General features: G+C 42.9%; 1 long non-coding RNA gene across 2 annotated transcripts in view; it reads left to right on the forward strand.

Moving 5' to 3' along the window:
• The window catches only part of LOC109490338, a 109,392-nt gene that overhangs the window by 13,863 nt on the left and 81,596 nt on the right, over positions 1 to 13,933 (forward strand). The window contains exons 1-2 of one of the 2 annotated variants that reach the window (XR_004619862.1): positions 393 to 579; positions 747 to 903. This is a non-coding gene — a long non-coding RNA (uncharacterized LOC109490338). Of the gene's footprint in view, positions 1 to 392; positions 580 to 746; positions 904 to 13,933 lie in introns of those variants that run through there. The other variant, XR_002143661.2, reaches the window with a different exon arrangement.

The raw sequence follows: 13,933 nt of genomic DNA on the forward strand, positions 1-13,933 counted from the left end.
TCTCACGTCAGATAGGATCTCACGTCAGACTGACTCGGCATCACACTGGGGCCTACAACACACTGGGTCCCACCTCAAACCGGTTCCCACATTAGACTGGTTCCTACGTCAGACTGGTTCCCACATCAGATTGGGTCCCACGTCAGACNACATCAGATTGTGTCCCACGTCAGACTGAGTCAACGTCAGACTGGGTCCTACGGCACGCTGGGTCCCACCTCAAACCAGTTCCCACCTCAAATTGGGTCTCCCGTCAGACTGGGTTCCACCTCATGTTGGTTCCCACCTCAGACTGGGTCGCACGTCAAAACCGGACTAGATTCCCAGCCTGCGTCCGACTTAAGACGAACTGGGTCCAGCGTGAGGCCTCAGGTGCATANATGTTGGTTCCCACCTCAGACTGGGTCGCACGTCAAATGGTCGGACGTCACACCGGGTCGTAGAAACAGGACTAGATCTGGGGTCAGACCATGTCCAACATAGAAACCGGACTAGATTCCCAGCCTGCGTCCGACTTAAGACGAACTGGGTCCAGCGTGAGGCCTCAGGTGCATAAAACTGTGTTTCCAGCCTGCGCAAGTAAGTTAACCTAAACAAAGTTAATCTTGAATTACTGTAGCCACAGTGCAAAACTCTGAACCTCTTAGATAAGCTTATCCATTTATGAAGGGCCTTAGAGAAAAGAGGGTCTCAGCCAAGCACTAACTAGAAAGAGTAAAAGGGAAATTGTTTTTCCGCCTCTGCAGTTTCTGGTGACCAGGATGACATCTGCTGAGACATTCCGCTGACTCCAGAGCCTGCAGCCTGGGATCCTGGGAAAACGGGCCGAAGCCGGCAGAGGGTGACAATTCTTTCCAAAGGCCGCTCTCCCAGATCTCTATGGTGCCTGATCAGGAGAGGAAGGTAAAATTTCGCCTTGTCTCTTCTTCTCTAAGTTCAGAATGGCTGGGAGGGGGGCGAAGAACATTTGTAAGAATTAGATCTCTGAATGTGCCTTGAGAATTTGCTTTTACGAAACCCATTTGTTGCGGATCCTTTTTCTCCCCGGGACAGCTGTTGCCTTCCTGTTTGTCCCACTTTCGTGTCCTGAGAACTTGGCTTGGTAACTGTCAAGTTGGGGAGTCCCCAAAATATGGTCAGACAGAAATGTGGGTTGTACTCCATGTGCAGATAGGGTCCCATTGCTAGGTCTCTGGAGAACTCTCTTTCTTTTGGTTATTTTTGGGAGTGGCTCTGGACTTTGGGAGGGTAGTATCTTCGGCACCCTCTTTGGGGATGGCTCTTGTGTTTATGGGGTTGTTTAATAGGGCCAAGAATACTTAACTGTTTGTCCTGCTGAATCCGGACAAAACATTTGAAAGAATTTTTTTTCTAGTTGCTCTATGGTCAGCAGTTAGCCAAACCGGAGGCTGATATTCAGAGCCTGATAGGGATTTTTTTTAGGCCTCCTTCTCAAAGTTAGAATGAAACTATGTAATGGGGGTGAACATAGGGGTAAGGGGGTATAATAACAAATTCTGAAGCCTTTGCAGAAGAATTTTCCAAAACAGTCCAAAGACACACAGCTCTAAATATGGAATATAAAAATCTTTTTATTTCCATCTTCTCCCTGCTATAAAGAAGCAAATTGAAAATAATGTAGTTGGGGGCGCCTGGTGGCTCAGTCCGTTAAGCCTCCGAGTCTTGGTTTCAGGTCAGGACATGATCTCAGGGTAATGGGATCGAGGGGCCCGCGTTGGACTCGGAACTCAGCAAGGAGTCTGCTTGAGATATTCTTTCTCCCTCTTCTTCTGTCCCTCCCCCTGCTGGGGGGTGTGCGCATGCGCGCGTTCTCCCTCTCTAAAAATAAACAAACCTTAAAAAAAAAGAAAGAAAAGAACGTAGTTGGACGGGTGGGTCAGCACCTTACGTTTCCAGTATGTTTGGTCTTATCTTTTAGTTGCACTCTTCCTATTTTAGCCCCCTTTTTAAAGTTTTTAGTAGTTTCTCTAACCTCTGAGCCCATTCTCCGCCCACCAGTTCACCACAAGCAAGCACACACACACTGTGTGAATTCCAGTCCTCCAGGAAGGAGACACCAAGATGCTCCTAAAGGAGCAAGGAGGTTTATTGAAAGAAAGGCAAAGGAGGGATTAAACACGGAAGAGCATTGTCAAGCAGCTCTGAAGCCCAGAAGCCGAGCCTCAGGCTATATGCAGAGCTAAGACAGCCAGCCAATGGAGAGCCTTAGAGCAAGGACAACCGGGCAGAAATGGCCCAAACAGAGCCCCCGGCTGTGCTCAGTGGTTGGCTGGATGCAAACCAGGAGGCAGGGCTTCCTGCAAATGCTAGGATGGATCCCAGTCCTCTGTGTGTGTGTGTGTGTGTGTGTGTGTGTGTGTGTGTGTGTGTGTATTCATGTGACACCAAATTTTGTTTGACCAAATTTACGTACTTTACATTTTAAAAATATTCAGTTTGGCTTTTGTACCATTTACATACATACACACATGCATATGTGTATACATATTTACATAAAATTCATTCGATAAGAATTTACTGAGTTCCTACCCTCCTCTTTAGACAGTGTTTTTTCCATCAATTTCATTTACCTCTTAATATCTCTAAAGTAAATCTAAGTAGTTTTATCAAAAGTGTACACAAATTCTTCATATTTTCTTTATTTTCACATCTGAGAAAGCCTTTCTGTTGCTTTTGCTCATGAATGACAACGTGGCATATTATGGAATCTTTGAATCTTGCCTTTTACCACTCCAAACTGTAGGAATTCCCAAATTATCAACAAATGTTAAGTATTACTAAGGAGAAAAGGCTTAACTTTTTTTTCCTTTGTACATAACCTAAGTTTTCTGCTTGAATATATAGAGAAAAATTTTTAAGTCCTTAAAATGCAAACATTTTGTCAATGTACATTTATGTGTGAGCCCTATTCTTTTTAGTATGTTTTTCAGATTAATCATACCTGGAAATGTAAGAGTCATTATTTATAGAATTGGACCTCCATTTTAAAGCAGGAAATATTTCTTTTATATCTCCAATAATCCAATAATCACTTCTGTACTCATTATTTAGTTCTTTTGCCCAGATGCAAAAGCACTGGGGCTATTACATTTTTATCTGAAAATAGACTGGACATAATACCCTTATACTTCTCAATGGCAGTTTAAAAGTCCTAAGAGCTATTTTGCTAGTCATACTACTAAGCCCCACTTTTATAGCATCATCTTGAAATTTGTCACCCCATTCCTTTACTTCTGTTTCTTACCCAGTCTCAAGTACTCCTCTGGGAAGCAAAAAGAGGTCTCTTAATCATCTGTATTTTATTAAGTGTCTAATAGACTATAGGAGAAAGCCAATGCTCCGTTTTCCCAGCATTTCAGCTGAGTACCAGAATTTGGGGCCAAATTACAGCAAACCCTTTTCTAATAGAAAAAAGAAGAAGAAAAGAAAAGAAACCTCAGGAGTTCTATAATGTCCTAAACAAAGCAAACAAACTTGGGTATTTAGAGTCTTATCCCAAAGACTTTGTCACTATAAACCAAGCGCAACTCAATGTATCTCAAAAAAGATGAAGGGGTAAGTCATTGTGGCAGTAATTTGAACTTTACGGTTCTAGGGAGTCTCCCTGTTTCCAACCTGAGATTTAGACAACTAAACTATCTCCCCTAGTGGATTTATTTGCTGCTTTTATTTCGTTGGTTAAAACATGAGTCATTCTAACCCTAACACTGCAAGAATCTTTACTTTTAAAAGAACATTAGAACGGCTTGATTGATTCAGTGGGATCTTGGAAACTCTGTTTTGTTCTCTGAAAATTATGAAGGCCTTTATTCAATTCTGGACAATCAGTGGAGCACGTTACAAAGGCAGTTTCATCTTCAACTTCTCGTTCTGAAAACCCTCACCCCTGCTCCTCATCCCTTTCTAAATGGCCCCCTCCAGCTGCTCCTAAAAGGTACCTAAAAAGACTGAACAAGCAAGGCTTCACATAGAACACATCTAATCAGTGAGACCAGTACTTCGTGTACTGAGCATGGCACTCACTCACTCATTCACTCATACTGAGCATTTATTGAGTGCCTAGTATGTTTATTCACTACTCCAAATGCTCACAATACAAAGATGAAAAAGACCGAGGCCCTGGAGGACAATCTAAATAGTCTATGGTCATAATTACGATAAAGAGGAGGAAGAAGGAAGCAGGAGGAGAAGCGAAGCAGTGTTATCCCCATTTTACAGATGACAGAACTGAGCCATGGAGAGGTAAAGGAGAACACCCAAGCACACAACATTTGCAGTTAGCAGGACCAAAATTCTAAGGCTTGACTCGGGCTTCAGCGTACACAATCATAACCTCTGTGCTCTACTGTCTCACGAGGAAACTGAACAAACAAATTAGGAAAGGAATTCATTGTAACCACATTTGCCCCTTGATTCAGCTGGAGTCACCATCTTAACAGCAATCATATAGTACAAGTTCAGTGCCGTAAGTAGGTGACCAGACATTCTCGACGACCGCAGAGAGTAGCGGGTCATCTCTGCTGTTGTGCTGTAATTACTAATAATGCCAACTTTCACTCTCAGAAGTATACCCATTTTGGTAGTAAACTCTATAGTCATCCTAGCGTTAAGAGAGCCACATTCATGGGGCGCCTGGGTGGCACAGCGGTTGAGCGTCTGCCTTCGGCTCAGGGCGTGATCCTGGCGTTGTGGGATCGAGCCCCACATCAGGCTCTTCTGCTGTGAGCCTGCTTCTTCCTCTCCCACTCCCCCTGCTTGTGTTCCCTCTCTCACTGGCTGTCTCTGTCTCTGTCGAATAAATAAAAAGTATACCCATTTTGGTAGTAAACTCTATAGTCATCCTAGCGTTAAGAGAGCCACATTCAAAATATTGTGGGAAGACAATGAGAGAGCAACTAACTAATTTTCTATGAGGGGAGGGGTCTGGTGTTCTAAGTGACTTTGTTTTATGGTTTATAAGAAATCAGAGTTTTGCATTTCACCTGCTAAACAAATCATCCTGCGTTCATGTACTGGCAGGCAAAGAAATATCCAAAAAGAAGATACCAGAAAACTTGTCTAATGCATAAATTGGGCCCTTCTTATTAAATTGAATAATTCCAAAAAGACATTTTTGAACACATACTACATTCCAGGCACCATACTAATGGTACATGGATGAGGAGGTCATCGTCTCTTGAACTAGACTGTAAACACCTTACATGCAGGGACCAAAACACACAAAAATATGACGTAGAAAGATAAAGTATGTATAGAGAGTTAAGTGAGAAGAAGTACTTGTTCCTAGCTGGGTATTCAGGAGAGAAGTCTCCTGGAGGAAACACTTGAGCTAATCTTGAGGGATCAGTAAGAATGAAGGCTAATAAATAGTATGTTCATTTTAAAAAATAATTTAATTAAGTCAAAAAAGCAAAAAGGTCAAAAATTGGAATGGAACTTAAGGCAGAGAGAAAAGTCACCCAGCCACCATCAGGCACAAATTTTCCTCCACTGTGGAGGGAAGTGTGTCCCCCTGCAAGCAACAGGACTGCATACAGGAAAGCAGAGATGGAACTAAGGTATAAATCTAGTTAGACGATAAATGTTTAAGCTTAAAGTGAGTGAGGCTTCGGCACACCCAGATGCCTACAGTGTGAAGCCAGCTCTTAAGGAAAACCGTGTTATAGTTATATTTCACTTTTTAAAATTCTGCTGACCAAAAAACACAAATTCAGAACCATGGTCCTAGCCTAGTCTGACCTGGTTCTCCCCTGTCAACATGCCTGCTTTCTACTATAGAGCTACCCTTTCATTCGATTCTTCCTGGTGGTGAAATCACTTTAGGATGCTATTTTAAGTATTTAAATTCTATTTATGTTGGGATGTCTGGGTCTTCAGTTTATCTCTACTGGCCATGACTTTTTTCGTTCTAATACATTTTATATCCAGTTCTTTATGTTTAATGGTTGCAGAGAAATGCTCAACTGCATAAAAACAAGGGAACTAATTTAAGAAAGAAAATGTTAAGGCAAATGGGGGTGTCAGCCTGAGCTCTGTTGTACCCAGGACTTCTTAATATGTTGGTCAAATTATATGCCATATTTAAATATACAGTGGTCCATTATGCTGATCATTATTTTACGCTGGGTAGTATGTTAAACATTTTGTTATTTTATTTAAAAATAAGCCCTGAACTGGGACTGAAGTAGGATTTGTCTTACTTGACCGCACCCATGGAAAGTCTTGCCCTGATGAATGACAAGCTACCATACATACTGGATAGAAGTATATCCTGCAGTGGCTTGAATACTCAAAAGGGAACAGATGGCCCCTTGACATGACCTTGCAAATTGATTGCTCTAGAATGATAGTAAATGGCTAAAACATATTATGATCTCTGATCTTCTGAAAACTTCACCTGATCCCTGAAATTGTGCCAACAAGAAACATTCCCAAGAAAATGATCTGTTTCCAGACTTCAAAGGCTCTCTGTGATTTTACTTAAGAGTGAGAAATAATGGAGGGCAGGATGGAGGGAGGATTCAAGAGCCTGCACTTGAGAGGCTACCACGAAGGGATGTCAGAAACCCTAGTCAAGCCCTCAAAGCCTTGCTGACTCTGCCCACAGTTGTTGTCTTGCCTAATCCAACACTCTTCACTGGCCTCAGGGAGAATGGGAATGCCTCTCCTGGCCCCGTGGCCTCCTCAGTCATAACCTGCCACAGAATTGTGAGATTATAAAGCCCACCAGTTGGGGCACCTGGGTGGCTCAGTCGGTTAAGCGTCTGCCTTTGGTTCAGGTCATGATCCCGGGGTCCCGGGTTCAATTGTGCTCCCCGATCATCAGGGGGCCCGCTCCACCCTTTGCGCTTCACCCCACTTGTGCTCTCGCGCTCTATCAAATAAGTAAATGAAATCTTCAACAAAAAATAAATAAAGCCCACCAATTGCAGCATTTTTACAACTTCTGAACTCAATTTTGTCTGATTTACCATTAAGAACACCCTTTTTTCCTTCAATATTAAAAAACTCTCAACTATGATAAATCAAGCCAATCTCCAATGGCTTTGATTTTAGAAAGGATTAAAGGTGAGATGTCGTGGGGTGAAAAGGGGTGCCTACTGTTGACCTCCCACCCAGCCTCTTGGTGATGAGGTTACAAAGACAGATCTAATTCCAAATCTGATGAGGGGAGAAAAAACAGGATCTTTTATGTTTCTGAGTATCAACAGCACCAGAAACTATTCAAACGAAATAAAGACAGTGCTAAGAATAAAGTTGCATTCCCTGCCAGAGTTATAAAATGCATGGATAAACCCTTCACTGGGATATGCAGTGACTGGATCCCAGGAGCCGAGCAGGGAAGTAACAGGCACTGAAGTTGGTTTCCTTCCGGAAAACAGGACACCGGGGATGCCGAGATAGGAGACCCTCTGGTATTTTATTTTCAGAACAAGATAGAACCTAACTGCAGCTCCCTAAGGAGAGCCCTACTTCCCAGCACTGGGTCTGCACAAGGAGCCCTGGCATTTCCTCTTTCGCAGAGAGTGCAGCCAGCCAACAATCAAGCTGTGATTGGGAGCTGAGCGCAGTAGTTAATTAAGGCTGCATCTTTTATTCTCCTGGGCAATTCAGCACAGCTTGAATGCGCCCCAGAGCCAGTCTGTGGTGGGAATGTCTCCCTAGGCAGTGGGAGAATCCAGTCTCATCAGCATGACAATAGCCCCCAGGATGCACTTGGACTGATGTAATGGCCAGAGTTAGGGAGGGGGGTTGAAAGCCTTGTAGCAGAAGCCTGGAGCGTTTGCAGCTGAGTGGGGCTATTTCAGTGCACAAAATTCCTTCCCTCTTTCTTTCTTCCTTTTATACGAGATGTTTGCTAATTGGTAGAGCTCAGAAAACAATATACCATTAAGAATCCCTTTCCTTCCTCTCACCTCCCCCACTCCCATTTTTAAAAAGTTCTTGCTTCACTGGAGATCTCAACTTTTGTTCTGTGGTTTGCATGAAGTCTTCATTTTTCTTTCTCTCAAACATGGAACTTATAAACAACGATTTACTGAGAGACCCTGCAACCAATTCTTCTGTACAGGGTTTCCCTAACGCGCCCCCTGCCTTGTAGAATCTTGGCTGTGGTCCTGCTACGGCTCCTACGTTTTCCTTCTACCTGGAACATTGATACAAAGCATTTTGGAAAAGTGAGTCATGGAAAGTTAGTCTGATTTTGTATTTTTACTTTTTTTTTTTTTAATCACGAGATCCTATTTAAAGCTGGAGTGATTGAATTGTTTATGTTGACAGGGTAATGGTCAAAATGGAGGCAGCGTGAGAAGTGCCAGTTGAGTCTGTGATGGATGTTGTTTGGCTTTGCCACCAACTCAGAAGTGACCCAGGCAAGACACTGTCCTCCTCTCCTGCTTGTATCTCAATCTGCTCATCTGTCCAAGGGGAGGGAGGAACTCAGTGTTTTCTAAGGCCCCTCCTAAGCTAGGCACTTAATGACTGATGGTCGAATTTTCTTAATCGACATGGGACTTAAATTCTGATGTGCCAGAAAATTTGCAGCGCGTTAATTCTCTAGGAGAACAAGATGTCCATATTCTGTCTGGAGCTTTTATATTAATGCTCTTAGTCATTCTGCACGATATTTCCAAAAGAAGCAGACCACAGAAGACAGTGTGCATGGAACAGACAGAAGAGCAGCATTGCTTCAGGAGAATGTTCTTTACTTTCCAGAGCATGCAGAATCCTGACGAGGGTCAGCTCTGCAGCCTGGTCTCCATTTTCTACTCTGTTCCCCTTATCCGGCATTGTAGGACCACTGGACCGATTTGAACACGTCTCTTAAGCATTTCCCAAAGTTAAATACTTTTTTTAAAGTGGTCTCGTGGTCTGGATTTATTGTTGGAATCACAGCCTGTCTCTCCAGCTTCCTTCTTTGTGCTCTCATCAAATCATGTGAGTTGATGAGCGTTTGAAAGATGGCACCATCCTTCCCCCAGGACAAATTTCATTTTTATAGAGGCTGTGGTCATCAAGAGGCCTGGAGGACTGGCAGGGGGCTCTTCAAAGAGTCTGTGAGCTCCCTGAAATTGTATACACTTTGAATATGTATACGTGTGCATATTACTGGGGAGCGTGTCCAGGACTTCATTCAACTAACTAAGGTGGTAACAGTCATTGTCTTAAGGTAAACAATCTGAAGACTGAAACTTGGAGGAGTGGCATGGATTGTGAAGGTAGAGACTCCAGGTCTATCTGAAGGATTATCTCTTCTCTTGGCTATTAAAATAAACACTGTGACATCACTCAAGATATTCCTATAAAATCCCTGCTGATAATCTGGGGGACTGACTTCAGTTTCTCATCTTACTACTTTCTGAGTTTTAACAAAAGAAAAACAGTAATAAACTCTCAGAAGCTATGGAAATGTGCAGTCCCTTAAATAATACGTAACACCCAGGTTGGAAAAAAGCCTGGGCGCTGTCACTAAATAATTTCAGTTACAGGGTTATTTCAGGTGAAACAAGACTTTGACTTTACTATTCCCATTTTCTCCCAAAGCAGCAAAATTCCAGTGGATCCCCACTCTCCCTCAGCCAAAATCCTGGTCACTTGTTCGAAAAGTATCCAGTTGAAAAGCCTCTTTGAACTTGGTAGGGGTCCATTTTATTATCATTATTATAAAACTTTAGAGAAGAATGTGGCTTGCTTGGTATTTTTCTCAGGCCCACGTCTGAAGTAAAGGGATACAATACCAGTGTCTTTTTAAAGGTGCCAGATTTATCATCAGCATTTGTCTTGGCAAGGAAACACACACACACACACACACACACACACAGAGGCACACGCAGTTACATACGCATACATCCAGACAGCCATAGTAGTCTTCTCCAAAGGGAAAGAGCCTGTCCCTGTAGTTTAGACTGTTTGCAGCTGGGAACATAATATGGTAAAATGAAGACTGCATATCCCCCCTCACCCTCTCAAGCAGCCAAAGAAATCTTTGTCCAGCCCAGGTGTTGGCTGTGTCCTCTTCACTGACATCCTGTCTTGAATTATTCAGGCTCATTCATTATGTATCCCACACAGACACAATTAAATCGTTAACTTTTCCCCTCAAGAGAGCAGCAGAGCCCCCAGGGACTGGGGGACAGTAGTGCTGCTCCCTGCACAGAGCCGCCTGGTGGAGCTGATGGGAAGGGGAATGGTTTGCCAAGAGGCTCTGGGCTGGGGCCTCTCTGCTCTGAAAGTCACGACCCCACTGCCCTGCCACGTTATTTGACCGCAAAAGCAGCTCCCATGGAGATTTCCAGGGAAGGGGAGCTGAGGAAGTACCAAGCGATTCGAATTTAGTTTAGGGGTCTTGCATAAATTCCCTGAGGCACTTCAAATCCGCAGACAGACATTTTATTTTTGTGGTGAGCATGCATTTGGTTCCATTAGGTAGGAAGTTGTGAATGAACTCCAGATCTCCACCAAAGATCCCTGGCTGGGGTGGGTGGCGGGGGAGTCGGCAGTCTCAGCCTTATATCTTCCGGAGACTAGCAGTGAGATAATAACTAGGACTTTTTAACTCAAAAAGGTGTGCTTTTATGCTACTGTTCCTTCTCAGGATCTCAGGCAGTAACAAGTGGCTTATACGAAAAGAACTATTGCCAAGATGGTTCAGAGCATCTCTAGGAAGTGAAATGATGAAATTATAGCCAAGCTAGGTGTGTGTTGGGGATAAGAAGGTGAGAGAGAGAATCTTCCTTCCCTTTGTGACTCCCCTTGTCCTGATTCCTTACCACTGGAGGCCTGGAACCTCGTGCTGAAGAGTTTGACCAATTACGCGTACCAGCCAAATCAGTTATAGGTCACTCTCCACTGACCAAAGGCAATTTGGTGGCACTTTATAGATTCTCTGTGATAGGTAATGGTAGGCACCAAGAAGTTCAAAGTGGGAGAGTTTTAATTATTTTCCCCCTAAACTCACTAACCAGTTATAACCAAACTAGCTGTCAAACCAAATTTGTCACACACATGCACACACACAGAGATATTAACGTATGTAATTATTAGCAAGTAGCACAGAAAAAGCTCAGAGGACCTGTTCTTTGAGCTTAAGAACATCTTGGTGTTCTGTCCTTTAGGAGGATCTGGATCCACCTTCTAAAAAAGGTTCACTGAAGATAGACATGATGATGGCCCACTGTCAGAACTCAGTTATCCTTATGGTTGGTCCCATGTCCCTATATCCTCTAAACTGTCTTTTTCAACTGAGGCAATTTTGCCCCCACCCCCAAGGGACTTTATCAATGTCCAGAGACATTTTGGGGTTGACAAAACAGAAGGGGAGGAAGGGGGGTTTCTAATGGCATCTAGTGAGAAGAAACCAAGGATATTGTTAGACGTCGTACAATGCACAGGACAGCCCTCAAAACAAAGAATTACCTGGCCCAGGGTGAGAACCCCTGCTCAAAGCCAATGACTGGATGTAAGGCCTTTAGCCATTAATGCTTGGTTGTCAACCCTGTTGTAAAGCTACTGCCTTTGCTGGATTCCTATGCCCTCTAACCACAGAGGTGCAGATAAAGGACTGGTATCCAAGATCTACAAAGAACTTCTCAAACTCAATACACGAGAAACAAATAAACAAATCAAAATGGGCAGAAGATATGAACAGACACTTTTCCAATGAAGACATACAAATGGCTAACAGACACATGAAAAAATGTTCAAAATCATTAGCCATCAGGGAAATTCAAATCAAAACCACACTGAGATACCACCTTATGCCAGTTAGAATGGCAAAGATAGACAAGGCAAGAAACAACAATTGTTGGAGAGGATGTGGAGAAAGGGGATCCCTCCTACATTGTTGGTGGGAATGCAAGTTGGTACAGCCACTCTGGAAAACAGTGTGGAGGTCCCTTAAAAAGTTAAAAATTGAACTACCCTATGACCCAGCCATTGCACTACTGGGTGTTTACCCCAAAGATACAGACGTAGTAAAGAGAAGGGCCATATGCACCCCAATGTTCATAGCTGCATTGTCCACAATAGCCAAATCATGGAAGGAGCCGAGATGCCCTTCAACAGATGACTGGATTAAGAAGCTGTGGTCCATATATACAATGGAATATTACTCAGCTATCAGAAAGAACGAATTCTCAACATTTGCTGCAACATGGACGGCACTGGAGGAGATAATGCTAAGTGAAATAAGTCAAGCAGAGAAAGACAATTATCATATGATTTCTCTCATCTATGGAACATAAGAACTAGGATGATCGGTAGGGGAAGAAAGGGATAAAGAAGGGGGGGGTAATCAGAAAGGGGAATGAAACATGAGAGACTATGGACTATGAGAAACAAACTGAAGACTTCAGAGGGGAGGGGAATGGGGGAATGGGATAGACTGGTGATGGGGAGTAAGGAGGGCACGTATTGCACGGTGCACTGGGTGTTATACGCAACTAATGAAGCAACGAACTTTGCATCAGAATCCGGGGATGTACTGTATGGTGACTAACATAATATAATAATAATCAATCAATCAATAAATAAATAAATAAATAAAATATTTGAGCCTAGTCACATCTCTCAAATGCTCTAAGTCAATGTCCCTTCCAAATATCCATTATGCTGTTTAATAAAACTACAGTTACAGACAGATCGGTAATTAGCTGAAGTCTGGCGTTGAGCAGAGATTGGTGACAAACATGCTTATGATACTCACATCCCGAGTTTGTTTTTCTGATGTCCTCCCAGCAACCACACCGTTAAATGTGGGTCTCTGATTACGACGATAGTGATATATAGGATGTAAGTTTAGCTGGCACATGCACGCAATATCAAAACCTATGCTAAAATATTCTAGAGTATATTACAGACCTCTCATAGTTGTCTCTCAGTATGCGTGTGCTGAATGACCAGATAATGAATCTCAGGACTCAAGCTCAGATAATTTTTTAAGTGTCTTGTTTATAGTTGCACTGCTAGTTAGAGGCTGAGCAGAGACAAATTCAGGCGAACCTACTTACCTTAAGGAGAGTCCTGAAAGCATCTCCGTGGATGCAGATAAGACACAGTAAATCCCTAAAAGTAATTTATTGTTAGCATATAAATTTGGATTCACTTTTTGTTTATACTTCAATGATCTTAAAGTCCTTTCCCTAAAAATTATGAGCACCTATCAACTGTTAGGCTCACATGCACGAATGAAATCTCCAGCTAAGACAAAAGACTCATTTTACATCATAATTTCGATAACCTTTCCCTTCAAACTTCTACAAAAACTGCTAAGTGACTACTGTGCATAGAGTTTATGTTCCATGGCCCTCAATCTTTAGTTTTTATCCTTAATAGAGATGCCAACAAATGGTGGCCTTTTGGAGCAAAAAAACGAAGGCTATAAGTAAAGAACTCTAAAAAATACACAAGCTTTATTATGTCAGCATAGTTATGAAGAAAAGGAGGAGAATATGTTCTATTATTTGGATGGAAAAATGGTGAATCACAGTGCTCAAAGGGGCATTTTTCCACATGCCTTTTAGGACAAGTTGCCGCTTCATAGGTCCAGGGTTGGGAGTGGGCTATAGTATTCTGAGTATCCTGATAGGATTACCTAGGTTTACAGTAGCATTTGATCTTATCAAAATGGGGTACTTGAGAGGGAAAGAACGCTATTTATAACTATGCTGAAACAACAGTAAAACAGGCAAAATGGGACTCTGGGTCACTCTGAAACCCCAATCCTGAATCCATAGTTTTCGAAGGTATATGAGTGATAGCTCCCCGACAATAGAGGCAGACTCCCCAAACAAAGGGCAAAGGCTGAATCAGAACTGCAGGGAGCCATATGGAGAAGGGGGACAGGACCTGGACATTGCTGTGCAGGCTGCTCACGTCCCACGTTGCCTTGGACTGGCTTAAATGCGTCAGGGTG

This window comes from Ailuropoda melanoleuca, chromosome 13 (genome assembly GCF_002007445.2).
Source record: "Ailuropoda melanoleuca isolate Jingjing chromosome 13, ASM200744v2, whole genome shotgun sequence".
Taxonomy (NCBI): Eukaryota; Metazoa; Chordata; class Mammalia; order Carnivora; family Ursidae; genus Ailuropoda; species Ailuropoda melanoleuca.